This window comes from Gorilla gorilla, chromosome 2, assembly GCF_029281585.2.
Source record: "Gorilla gorilla gorilla isolate KB3781 chromosome 2, NHGRI_mGorGor1-v2.1_pri, whole genome shotgun sequence".
In the NCBI taxonomy this organism is placed as follows: Eukaryota; Metazoa; Chordata; class Mammalia; order Primates; family Hominidae; genus Gorilla; species Gorilla gorilla.
The window spans coordinates 132,604,719-132,617,410 of record NC_086017.1 but is presented as its reverse complement, the minus strand read 5'-3'; the positions used below and the strand labels follow the sequence as shown (position 1 = coordinate 132,617,410).

At 40.7% G+C, this 12,692-nt stretch overlaps 1 protein-coding gene across 13 annotated transcripts in view; it reads left to right on the top strand.

Annotated features, from left to right (window-relative positions):
- Positions 1 to 5,423: 5,423 nt before the first annotated feature.
- GOLGB1 (golgin B1) overlaps positions 5,424 to 12,692 on the top strand; it is an 87,897-nt gene continuing 80,628 nt past the window's right edge. For 10 of the 13 annotated variants that reach the window (XR_008678676.2, XR_008678675.2, XM_031009078.2 and 7 more), the window contains exon 1: positions 5,424 to 9,450. The gene's annotated coding sequence lies outside the window, so the exon portion shown is untranslated. Of the gene's footprint in view, positions 10,075 to 12,692 lie in introns of all 13 variants that reach the window. The other 3 variants (XM_055383763.2, XM_055383762.2, XM_031009070.3) reach the window with 1 other exon arrangement.

The following is a 12,692-nucleotide window of genomic DNA, read 5'->3' as shown; positions in this document are numbered from 1 at the left end:
GTTGTCTAGTATGATGTCTGATACAAATTTGGGCATTTGAGTTGAATCAGGGGAAGTGTTATGGGGCTGGAGTGGCCCATGATCCAACTTTCAGGTGCCTACCTGGGTGCAGGAACAAAGATGTGCTGCTCTGGCTGGAGATAGCCAGCATGAGTGAGGTGCTGCTTAGTAAGTAAATCTCTGTAGCCCTCACTGAATAGAGCTGCAATTTCTCTGGTGAGGCAGATGAACTCTGTTCTAAGTCAGTCATGATGACCCCACAGATAACGATTTGGCCATCACAAGAATAAAACTACTGAATTCTACTGCAGGAAACTGAAATAAATCGAGATGAGTTCAGGGACACAGGAAAGGTTAAGGAGCCACAGAGATAACATAAGGGGGCACCTAGATGGTCTCAGGGCATGTATGGCAATTTGGGTTCTATTCTCAAGAGACTGCAGTTGATTATCTCACCACAGGTCCTTTCCTCCCACCCTGAATTCCCCTGCCTTTAGTTCTGAGCTCCAGGGACCTCTAGCTAATCCATTATCTCCTTCTCTTTTTCCCCTAAATTGCCTTGTAATTATGCTCTTTTATGATTCAACTTTCCTCTCCAAAACTCCCCTGGTCCCAAGGGCGGTGGTTCCAATGACTCCTAGAAACAGATGCCACTGGTTAGTGCCTTACAATAAACTTGAACTCCTTCAATTTTGAACAAGTCTCTCAAGGGACAGATGTCCTGCTATCTTTTAGGCATCCTGGACCCTGGTTGTGACCACTAATCCAGCCCTGGTGTTTTTTTGTCCCTAGTGGTGTTCTGGCACTTCAGAGAGATGTCAGATTCAGCCCTACTGACATGGCTTGGCACCCATGGAAGCCTGCCAGGAAGGAAAAATGCAGCTGAAGATTGCTGCATCCATGCCTCAGCACAGGGGTCCCCAACTCCCGGACCATGGACCCGTACCAGTCCGTGGCCTGTTAGGAACCAGGCCACACAGCAGGAGGTGTGCAGCGGGCGATGGAGCATTTCTGCCCGAGCTCCGCCTCCTGTCAGATCAGCTGCCCCGTTAGATTCTCAAAGGAGCGCGAACCCTGCTGTGAACTGCTCACGCGAAGACTCTAGGTTGCACGCTTCCTATGAGACTCTAACTAATGCCAGATAATCTGAGGTGGAAGAGTTTCATCCTGAAACCACCCTCTACCCCGCCACCTGCCCCTTCCATCTTCCATGAAACCAGTCCCTGGTGCCAAAAAGGATGGGGACCACTGCCCCAGCATATTCAGAAGCCCAGGTCAAAGGAGATCCAGGAATTTGCTCTTCCAGTCATCACCTCCTTGTCCCCTTCCAGAATGTGCATTTCCTCTGTATTGCTGATAGCAATAATCTCTGGCCCCTCCTGCTGCTTCCTGCCCAGCACCAGCCCCTACTCTTGTGGATAATCTACAGTACAAGCATGGGGGTGGGGCTTAAATTCTAGTAGTCCTGCCAGCTTTTTGGTTTCCTGGCATATGAAGGCCAAGGAATTCAGAAAAATTATCTTTCTCAGGCTTGGACTATGTGGTGTTTGGTACACTCTGGATCCTTCTGGGAATTTTGCTCATGTAGGGAAATACAACAGATAAGGACCCAGGGCAGGGCAAGTATACAGAGATATTTTCATACAAAATCCAAATCTCATAATTAAGGTTCATCTTCACCCCAAGAGAATCCTGATTAATGTGGATTTTTTATTTAATGACTGTATGTAAAACTAATTCTAGAGACCAGCTATGTGAGAGACACACATATCATCAGGGAGCAGTGTCAGCTGTTGATGCGGTCCTCTGTGCATCTCAGTCCTGAACAGCTGCAGTTGATATTCAGCAACATTCTGTTGCGCATTGAAGTCCTGGAGAGCCTGCAGAAGATGTTCCAAGCCCTGGCTCATGTCGGGCTTTGGAAGGGCTAGGGCTCTAACTGCGCTATTAGTTTCAGTGGCCCTGCCATGGAGCCATCACTTGATTGCCCACCCTGGTTTTACCTCTTTCTCATTATAGGCCCCACGAAGCTGCCCTGAAAATAGATACTTTTGTAAACAATATCTTTGGCTAGAGTAAATATGGAGAAAGAAAAGTGTAATGCCAAAGGTAATCACAGTTAAACTACAAAAATACCTTTTTTTTCTTTTTTCTCTTTTCTTTTTTTTAGACCTGAATTAGCTGGGAAACATTCCATCTGTTCCTATGCTCTGTATAGATTGTATAGCATAGGAAATATCTGTTCCTTGAAAGCTTGTTTTAGTTTGGGATGCTATAAAAATATCATAGACTGGGTGGCTTATAAACAACAGAAATTTATTTCCCATAATTTTGGAGTTTGAGAAGTCTAAGATTAAGGCACTGGTAGATTCGGTGTTGCGTGAGGGCTCACTTCATGGCTCACAGACGCCATCTTCTCATTCATCCTCACGTGGCAGAAGAAGCAAGGGAGCTAAGCGCAGTAGCTCATGCCTCTAATCCTAGCACTTTGGGAGGCCGAGGCAGGTGTATTGCTTGAGCCCAAGAGTTAAAGACCAGCCTGGGCAACATGGCAAAATCCAATCTCTACAAAAACAAACAAACAAACAAACAAAAAACCCACAAAAATTAGCTGGGCATGGTGGCGTACACTTGTAGTCTCAACTACTCAGGAAGCTGAGATGAGATGATCACCTAAGCCCTGGAAGTTGGGGTTGCAGTGAGCCAAAATTATGCCACCGCACTCCAGCCCAAGAGTGAGACCCTGTCTCAAAAAAAAAAAAAAACAACAAACAAACAAGGGAGGACTCTGGGGTCTCTTTTATAAGGGCACTAATCTCATTCATGAGGTCTCTACCTTCATGACCTAATTATCTCCCAAAGGCCCTACCCCCTCATACTATAAAATTGACAGGACATCAGCATATGAATTTTGCCGGGAACACAAATATTCAGTCTATAAAAAAGCCCCAAAAGCAATTGCCTGAAAAACTGTCTGGATTGTATACTTTTCTTCTGAGATTAACAACTTTTAAATGTTTTTTTTTTTTTCTAGAAGTTGTCAGATTCCTCTACTTTTTCTTGGGTCAAATTTGGAAATACATGTATACACATACATTCCTTTATTTTTTTGGCACAGTTTTAGATTTACAGACACATTGAGCAGACATACAGAGTTTTATATATTCATCTCATCCTCCCCCCACTTCCCACCTGTCAGCAGTTTCCCCTATTATTACCATGTTTATTACATTTGATGAACCAATATTGAGACATTATCATTAACTAAAGTCCACAGTTTACATTAAAATTTACTCTTTATGTTATACAGTTCTATGGAGTTTGACAAATGCACAATACCACATATCCACCACTGCAGTGTCATACAAAATAGTTTCTCTCCCTTAAAATATTCTCTCTATTCCATATATTAATCCTTCTTTGCCCCTTCCCAACCCCATCCATGACAGCCACTGGTTTTCTTTTACTGTTTCTATAGTTTTGCCTCTTTCAAAATGTCATATTGCTGGACCACACAGTATATAGCCTTTTCAGACTGATTTCTTTCACTTAACAATATGCATTTAACATTCCTCCATGTCTTTTCATGGCTTGATTGCTCAATTCATTTTATCACTGAATAATGTTCAATTGTATGAAATACCACAGTATATCTGTTTATCTACTGAAGGACATCTTTGCTTTCAAGTTTTGGGAATTACGAATAAAGCTGCTATAAACATTCATGAGCAAGTGTTTTTGTGGACATACATTTTCACTGATTTTGATATATCTAGGAGCATGATTGCTGGATGGTATGGTCAATCTATGTTTAGCTTTGTAAGAAACTGCTTAACTGTCTTCCAAAGTGATTGTATCATTTTACATTCCCATCAGTAATAAATGTGAGTTCCTGTTGTTCTACATGCTTGCCAGCAGTTGATGATGTCTGGGTTTTGGATTTTTGTCATTCAAATAGGTGTGTGGTGGTATCTTATTGTTCCTTTAATTAGCAATTCCCTAGTAACATATGATGTTGACTTCCTTTCCTTTCCTTTTCTTTCCCCTCCCTCCCTCCCTTCTTCCTTCCTTCCTTCATTTCTCTTTCTTTCTTTCTTCCTCTTTCTTTCTTCCCCTCCCTCCCTCTCTCTTTCTTTCTCTCTCTCTTTCCTTCTTTCCTTTCTCTTTCTCTTTCTTTCTTTCTTTCTTTTTCTTTCTTTCCTCTCTCTCTCTCTCTTTCTCTCTTTCTTTCTTTCTTTTTCTTTCTTTCCTCTCTCTCTCTCTTTCTTTCTCTCTTTCTTTCTGACACGGAGTCTCCCTGTGTCCCCCAGGCTGAAGTGCAGTGGCGCAATCTCAGCTCATTGCAACCTCCACCTCCCGGGTTCAAGCGATGCTCCTGCCTCAGCCTCCTGAGTAGCTGGGATTACTGGCGCGCGCCACCACGCCTGGTTAATTTTTGTATTTTTTTAAGTAGACACGGGGGTTTCATCATGTTGGTCAGGCTGGTCTTAAACTTCTGACCTTGTGATCTGCCTGCCTCAGCCTCCTAAAGTGCTGGGATTACAGGCATGAGCTATTGTGCCCGGCTGCATTTTTTCGTGTGCTTATTTGCCATCTGTGTATCTTCTTTGGTGAGGTGTCTGTTCAGATCTTTTGCCCACTTGTGAATTTTTTTAATTAAGATTTTTGCATTATAAGAGTTCCTTGTGTATTTTAGGTAACAGTCCTTTATCAAATAGGTATTCTACAAATATTTTCTCCCAGTCTGTGCCTTGTTTTTTTAATCTTCTTAACGGTGCCTTTTGCAGAGCAGAAGTTTTTCATTTTAATCAAGTCCAACTTATTGTGTTCTCCCCCCCGCATTGGCTCATGCTTTTGGTGTTGTATCTGAAAAGTCATCATCAAACTCAAAGTCACCTAGAGTCTCAAATTATCCTATAGATGTTTTATATTTTTACATGTTATATTTACATCTTAAGATCCATTTTGAGTTAATTTGTATAAAAGGTATAAGGTGTGTGTCATTTTTTGCATGTGGATTTCCAGTTGTTCTAGCACCATGTATTGAAAAGACTCTTTTCTCCATTGAATTGCCTTTGCTCCATTCTCAAAGATCAGTTGTCTACATTTACGTGGATCTATTTTGGGGCTCTCCATTCTGTTCCATTGGTCTATTTGTCTATTCTTTAGCCAATACCATGCTGTCTTGTTTACTGTAGCTGTGTAGTAAGTCTTGAAGTTGGGTAACGTCAGTCCTCCAACTTTGTTCTTCTTGAATAGTCTGTGGATTATTCTGGGTCTTTTACTTTTTCATGTAAAATTCAGAATTAATTTGTTGATATCCACAAAATAATGTGCTAAGATTTTGATTGAGATCTTATTGAATCTACAGATAAAGTTGGGAAGAATTGACATCGTAACAATATTGATGCTTTCTGGGAATATGGAATATTTCTCAATTTATTTACATTTTAATTTTTTTAATCAGAGGTTTGCTAGTTTCCTTCACATAGAGCCTGTACATATTTTGTTAGATTTATGCCTAAGTATTTATTTCTTCTTTTTTTTTGAGGCTAATGTAAATGGTATTGTGTTTTTAATTTCAAATTCCAATTTTCTTTGCTGAGGAAAGCAATTGACCTTTAACCCTGTAGCCTTGTTAAAATTGCTTATTAATTCCAGGAGGTTTTTGTTTATTCTTAGGTATTTTTTACATAAAAAATCATGCCATCTACAAAGACAGTTTTATTTATTACTTGCTAGTATGAATATCTTTTATTTCCCTTTCTTGTCTTACATTAGGCAGGAGGTTTAGTATAATGTCACTTAGGAGTAGTGACAGGGGACATCCTTACCTTGTTCCTGATCTTAGAGGGAAAGCATCTAGTTTCTCACCATTAAGAATCTGCAATATTTTTCTATCAAGTTGAGTAAATATCCTTCGATTCCTAGTTTTCTGAGTTTTTTTTTATCATGAATGGGTGTTGATTTTTTTTCTTCTTCCCCCACCTTCCCTCTTCTTCTTTCCCCACCTTCTTTCCTCAGCTTCTTTTCCCTATCCCCACCTTCCCTCTCTTCTTCCCCTGCCATCCCTCTTCTTCTTTCCCCTTTCCCCACCATCCCTCTTTTTCTTTCCCCACCTTCCGTCTTCTTTCCCCTCTTTCTTTCCTCACCTTCCTTCTTCTTTTTCCCCCCTCATCTCCCTTCCTCTTTCCCCACCATCCCTCTTCTTCTTTCCCCACCTTCCCTCTTCTTGTGAAAATATTTTTCTTCATTGGTTGATGTGATCATGTGATTGTATATTTTTGCATATAATTGATATGTCTCAAAGTTATATTTTTCAAGACAATTTCTTATTTCTCTAAGATTTTAAGATTTATTCATATAGAATTCTATGTTGGATATTTTATTTATTTAACAAATATTTATTGAGTATATACTATGCTGAAGATACGTTAGGTATGGAAGATACATTAATAAATAAGGCTGCATGAAAGTTTTGGAATAAGTTTGCATTTGGTATAGAGGAAGGTAAGATGATGATGAGGAAAGAACTGAAAAAGGGGAGAGGGAATTGGGCAACAGTAAATCACAGAGAATGTGACATTTCTTGTCTTTCAACTTTTCCTCCCTGTACTTTCAATTAGGGAAATGATCACTCTCTAAGGGACACCTGAATGACTCCACACTTCTGTGATTTCTGCAGTCTCTAACTGCTCTGGAGCTTAGAGTCATATCCAAACCCCTTAGCATAAAATGGCACAATTTTATGACCTACTCTTTGCCTAACCGTTCAGTCATATCACTTATGTCCAATTGCCCAAATGGTCCATGCACATGCTGCTCCATCTACCTCCACTATTCTGTACCCTCTTTTTTGCTGGGGCAACCCCTAATTATCTTTTATTATCTTGATCACCCTCTCAGAGCCTAAATTGCTTCCATTAAGTTGCATTCTAAATTATTTCCAGTCCTTCAGTGAACTTAGAAATAATGTTTTGCTCTTGAACTTCTCCACCTCATTTTCTTCCTTCACACCCCTAGTGTTCACTATAATTCTCACCATACTGTGCTCACCCAATAATAGAAGGTAGAGCTGTAAGAAGACCTACTAGACAGACAAAATTCTAATCTCTTCTCCCATAACAAAGTTTCATTCTGTTAAAACTGAAAGGTAAATTCTAAGGTCGAATGTGGAAATAAGTATGTAGAAAGGTAAATTTTGTGTAAGGGAGTACAATAGGACTCTCAGTGATGGCTTCTATTTTCTCTAAGATAGAAGCAAGTTCATCTGCTAGGAGTGTGAAGTGTAGACACGGGGTTGGGACTTAAAGAGGATGTTAAAGGTTTGAATAATTGTGGCAAATAGGAGAGGAAGCTGAAGACAAGAAGGATTTGGGAGTGTGCTGAAGATGGAGTTCAGCTGGAAACTGAATGTGCAGTGGTCAGGACATTGATGTCACTAATGACATTGTCCTGATGTCTCCTGCAGCATTTTGCTCCCCAAAGGTAGAAGTAGAGACCAATGGTTGGACTGATGCAGGTTTAGGACTTTGCTGGGTGGATACAATCAGGGATATAAGAATATGATGTATTCATTAAGTACTGCAGCATTGACATTGAATAACCTCTTCAAATTCTGTCTCTGCCCCTCACCATGTGACCTTGTGCAAATTATTTAACCTTCTGAAGTCTTATTGTCTCACATTTAAGATAAGGATAATCATATATACTTTATTAATTTAACAGATATTGAGTGCCCTCCTCTATACTTTTCTGGGACCTGGAGATAAAGCTGAGATCAAAATTACTACCTTCCTGGAGCTTATAATCTAATGAGAAGAGAGATACGAGATAAATGAAATATATAGTACTTTAGATGGCAAAATGCTTAGGGGAAAAAGAAACAAAGAAGTATATAGTGCATGCAGGAAACTGCAATTTTATTTATGTTTGTATTGATACATATTTGTACATATTTATGGGGTGTGGTAGTTTGATATATGCATACAATGTGTAATGATCAAATCAGGGTGTTTAGGATATCTATCACCTCAAACATTGATCATTTTTGTGTTGGGAACATTTCTAATCTCCTAGTTATTTTGAAATATATAACATATTGTTAACTATAGTCACCCTACTGTGCTATCAAACACTTGAACTTATTCCTTCTATCTATGTTTGTACCCATTAACCAATCTCTTCCCTGCCTCCCCCAACTCCACCTTCCTAGCCTCTGGTACTTATCTCTACTCCATGAGATCAACTTTTTAAGCTCCCACATGAGTGAGACCATGGGATATTTGTCTTTCTGTGCCAGACTTATTTCACTTAGAATAATGACCTCCAGTTCCGTAAGATGGGCAGCCAGGAAAGGCCTTACTTAGCTGATGTTTGAATTGTGAAGTTATGTAATCATTAAAATGAGTATACATACAATGGGCCAGCTGAGTGCACAGCAAGATTCAATAAATTCAAACTAACATTACTCTTATTGCCAAGAGAGTGCCTGAAATGACAGCTCATTGGGAGCTGGCTACTTTCCTTCCCTTTCCTTAGGGGTTTAAGGAAAGCATGAGTGATTTCAGTCTTTTGCTGGAGCTCCTCACTGACACTCATTGCAGAGCCTGAGCCCTCAACTCTCAATTTTTGCTTAGGTCCTGGCTTAGGCTCCACTTTGTAAGAGGCACCTTCCTAGTATTCACTACTCTCTCTCTCACAATCATGTCCTTACAGACATTGCTGATCCTCTTTCATACTGACACCGGGTTCTAGTCCGAGTTCCATCACTAAGTCGCTGTTTGACTTTGGGCAAGTTACTTCTGTGGTTAATTATTTTTCATCAACAAAATCAAAAGGTGAAACTAGACGAACAACTAAGAGGCTCCAGTATTTTATGAATCTAAGAGTCCCATATCCCCCACTCCCTTCTCACAGCTCATTCAACAATCCTAATGGCAGCGGGTGCCCGCAGTCTCAAGTCTCTGCGGAAGCCCAAGCCGCAGTCTCGGTCAGTCACAGCCGACGAAGCGGAGGAATTGGAGGAAGCCAGCATAACCACCTCACACTGAGAACATCTGACCTTTCCCAGAACGCCCGCCCACTCGACACTTCCTGTCCCTCCCCAGATCTTGTTCCGGGGCACCTACTCGCGTCTAATCACGCCCCTCATTCACTCTTTAGGGTCCATTGGCTGTTTCTTTGAGGAAGCGGAGCATCTTCTGTCGTTGATTGGTTTCCGTCATTGTTGATAGGTTGGTAACAAACAAGGTGTGCCTGGTCTCCCTGGTAACGTCCTGCCGATAGTCCTGATTGGTCGGTGTCTTAATCCCATCTTCCGTCCCAACTGCTAGTGGCTGAGTCCCTGGCGGGGCGCGGCGGTGGAAGGTGTCGCGTACGGGCTTCCCGAGCTGACGTGGCTTGAATTGGGAGGGGGGCAGCTGGAGCCTCAGGCGGCAGCGCTTCTAGGTGAGTGGGGGACGCTATCCAACTCTTCCCTCTGCGAGTCCAATAACGGTCACCCCCGCCAGAGGGGCCGCGGGAGCTGCCCAAGCAGCTACACCGGAGTCCCCTCCTCGCCCCGCCTCTCCCGGATTCAGTCCTGGATCCGGCCCTTCACCCGCTTCCTTCACCTACCAGGCCTCGTTCTAGTAGCCCACAAGCCTCTCGGCCTCTCCGGTGGGCCTTCGGGGTCACCCTGCGTAGACTTGGACCACTTGCTCACGGTCTGTCCCCTCCCCGGTACGTTTCTCCTCTGGGAGCGACGGGGAAAAGCGCCTAGGTCAGTCCTGTCCGCACGGCCTTGTTCCTGGAGCGGCCTGCCTAAGTCGGCCTCCGTACGCAGCCGCTGACGTCAGAAAGAACCTGCTGGGCCCCTGTGCTCAGGCCCTAAACAAACTTGGTGTCCCGAAGGGGAGGCGCGACCAAAAGAAATCAAAGGTCTTTAGGGCGGAGATCACAGAATCATTGGAGATATTAATGCAAACGGAGGCCTGTCCAATAATCCTGCTAGTGCTAATGGGTTACTGGAAAGATGAGAAGAGAGGAAAGATCCCAACGATCCCGTCAACACGAAAATCCCAGGAATCAGAGGTGGGCAGGCTGTTAGAGAAAAAGGAACCTCTGAGAGAGTTCTCGAGGAAAAATAACTTGGTTTGATGGTGTGGAGTATGTTTAATCTGCACAACCAGAATGTGAAAGGGAGGGTGAGTCCCTTGAGGAATGAGGAATATATTTGTCTGACTTATTTAAAGAGCTCCAGTTGGTCTATGGGGAGCGGACAGTTTGAGAGTGGGACAGGGATATTTACAATCATGGATAAGTACTTTCACTTTTGGAGATAGTTGGAAGCTGTCTGAGCATTTAAAGGACCTTTTTACAGTTCTGTGCAAGATGCAAACAAGTGGAGGGCTCTTTACATAAGGGCCAGAGGCCTTTCCAAAAGCGTGAATTGATAAGATTTAGATGGTCAGAATGGTTATGAAGGGGCAAACTCAGGAAATAACCTATTGGAAAAATGGCAGGATTTGGTTTTGGAATAGATGCAGGAAAAAGTTGAAGAGTACTCAAAAGTTGCAGGCATTGTACATTAACTGCTTCATAGCTTTTACTTCTCATCCCTTGACCACAGAATGACCATTTAATGTTTTTCTTTTCACTGCATCAATATTTTTTACTACCTCAGCAGCTTCCAAACCTTTTAATTGCACTCCCTATCAGTAAAACATTTTTGAGCATGCATCTCCCCAAATGTTGTATGTTTAATTATTTATAGTGTATGACTACCACTGTAAATATGTTGTGTATAATATGAAATATGCAAAAGTATAAACGTAAAAGAATGAAATTTTTAAAAAGCCTTGTCCACACCTTGGGACCTCCCAACCCAATTTGACAATCACGTAAAGATACTTCCTTGTTTTTCAAGAAGGTCGTTGGCATTTCTGGCATCCAGACTCTGGGATGCAGCCTTTCTTAAACATGATCTTTAGAAGATTTTTTTCAACCTTCTGCTTGAGTTTTATAGGCCCCCTTTCTTTTTCTCCCTTTGATTAATGGATTAATTAAAGGGATGTTGACTTTATCCTTGTTTATAAAATAAATCATTCATTAATTTCTCTAGGTTAATTACTATTAGGAATACCACTGATCATTACATACCAGTCTGTGGTTAGAAACCATTATGTAAAAGGAGACTAAGCTCTATATTGCTGTATTTTTAATTAAGCTGTTTTAAAATCAGCTATATGCTTTTGATAAAAGGAAATTTAATACAGAAGGATACAGTGTAAAAAGAAAAGTCTTTTTCTTTTCTATGTACTGATCTACCCATCTCCATTCCCCACTTCCCAGAAGTAAGCACTGTAAATAATTTCTTGGTTATATTTAAGAAATTTTCTGATCATAATAAAGCACATGATAATATATACCCCCTTCTGTCTTTCCCACAAGTGGAATCCTAATACACATGCTTTTGCCGTTTAGTACTGTATATTAGGCACTTTCAATATCCATGGGTATAAAACTACCTCATCCTTTTTATGGCTACACAGCAGTCCTTTGTAAAAATATAAAAATAGTATTTAGCCTGTCCCCATTGATGGACATTTAGATTTTCAGTCATTAGCCATCAAAACACTGCTGTAGTGTTTTGTTATATAACATCCATGTGTATATATATATATATATACACATATATATATACACATATATATACACATATATATATACACATATACATACACATATATATATACACATATATATACACATATATATATACACATATATATACACATATATACACATATATATATACACATATATATACACATATATATATACACATATATATACACATATATATATACACATATATATACACATATACACATATATATACACATATATACACATATACACACATATATACACATATATACATATATACACATATATATACATATATATACACATATATATACACACATGGATTTTTGTTTTGTTATTTAACATCCATACATAACATGTTTTGTTATGTAACATCCATATATATATATATATATATATATATATATATATACACAAAACATCCATGTATATATATCTTAGGGCCCTTGTGTGAACCTGTCTGTGGTATAAACAATATGGAATTATTTGGGGCCATACTAATATGAATCATTTTAGTTTGCTTACTGCTTTAAAAGTACTTACCTAACTATTAACATAGTGCCTTTATCCCCTCATTTTGTTTTCAACCCGAGTGAAGAATATTGGATAATGAGATTATTCAGAAAATAAAATATTTCCTGTGTATCTTCACCCACCAAGAAGCTTTGTCGAACTATGTGACTGGGGAAATTACTTAACATCCCCCTGCCTTAGTTTACTCACCTTAAAACTGGGAATATTGACGGTACTCCCTCTTGCGGTTGTTTTAAGAATAAAGTGAGTTAGGCCGGGCGCAGTGGCTCACGCCTGTAATCCCAGCACTTTGGGAGGCCGAGGCGGGTGGATCACTTGAGGTCAGGAGTTTGAGACCAGCCTGGCCAACATGGTGAAACCCCTGTCTCTACTAAAAATACCAAAAATTAGCCAGTCGTGGCAGTGGGTACCAGTAATCCCAGCTACTGGGGAGGCTCAGGCAGGAGAATCGCTTGAACCCAGGAGGCAGAGATTGTAGTGAGATCGCGCCACTGCACTCCATCCTG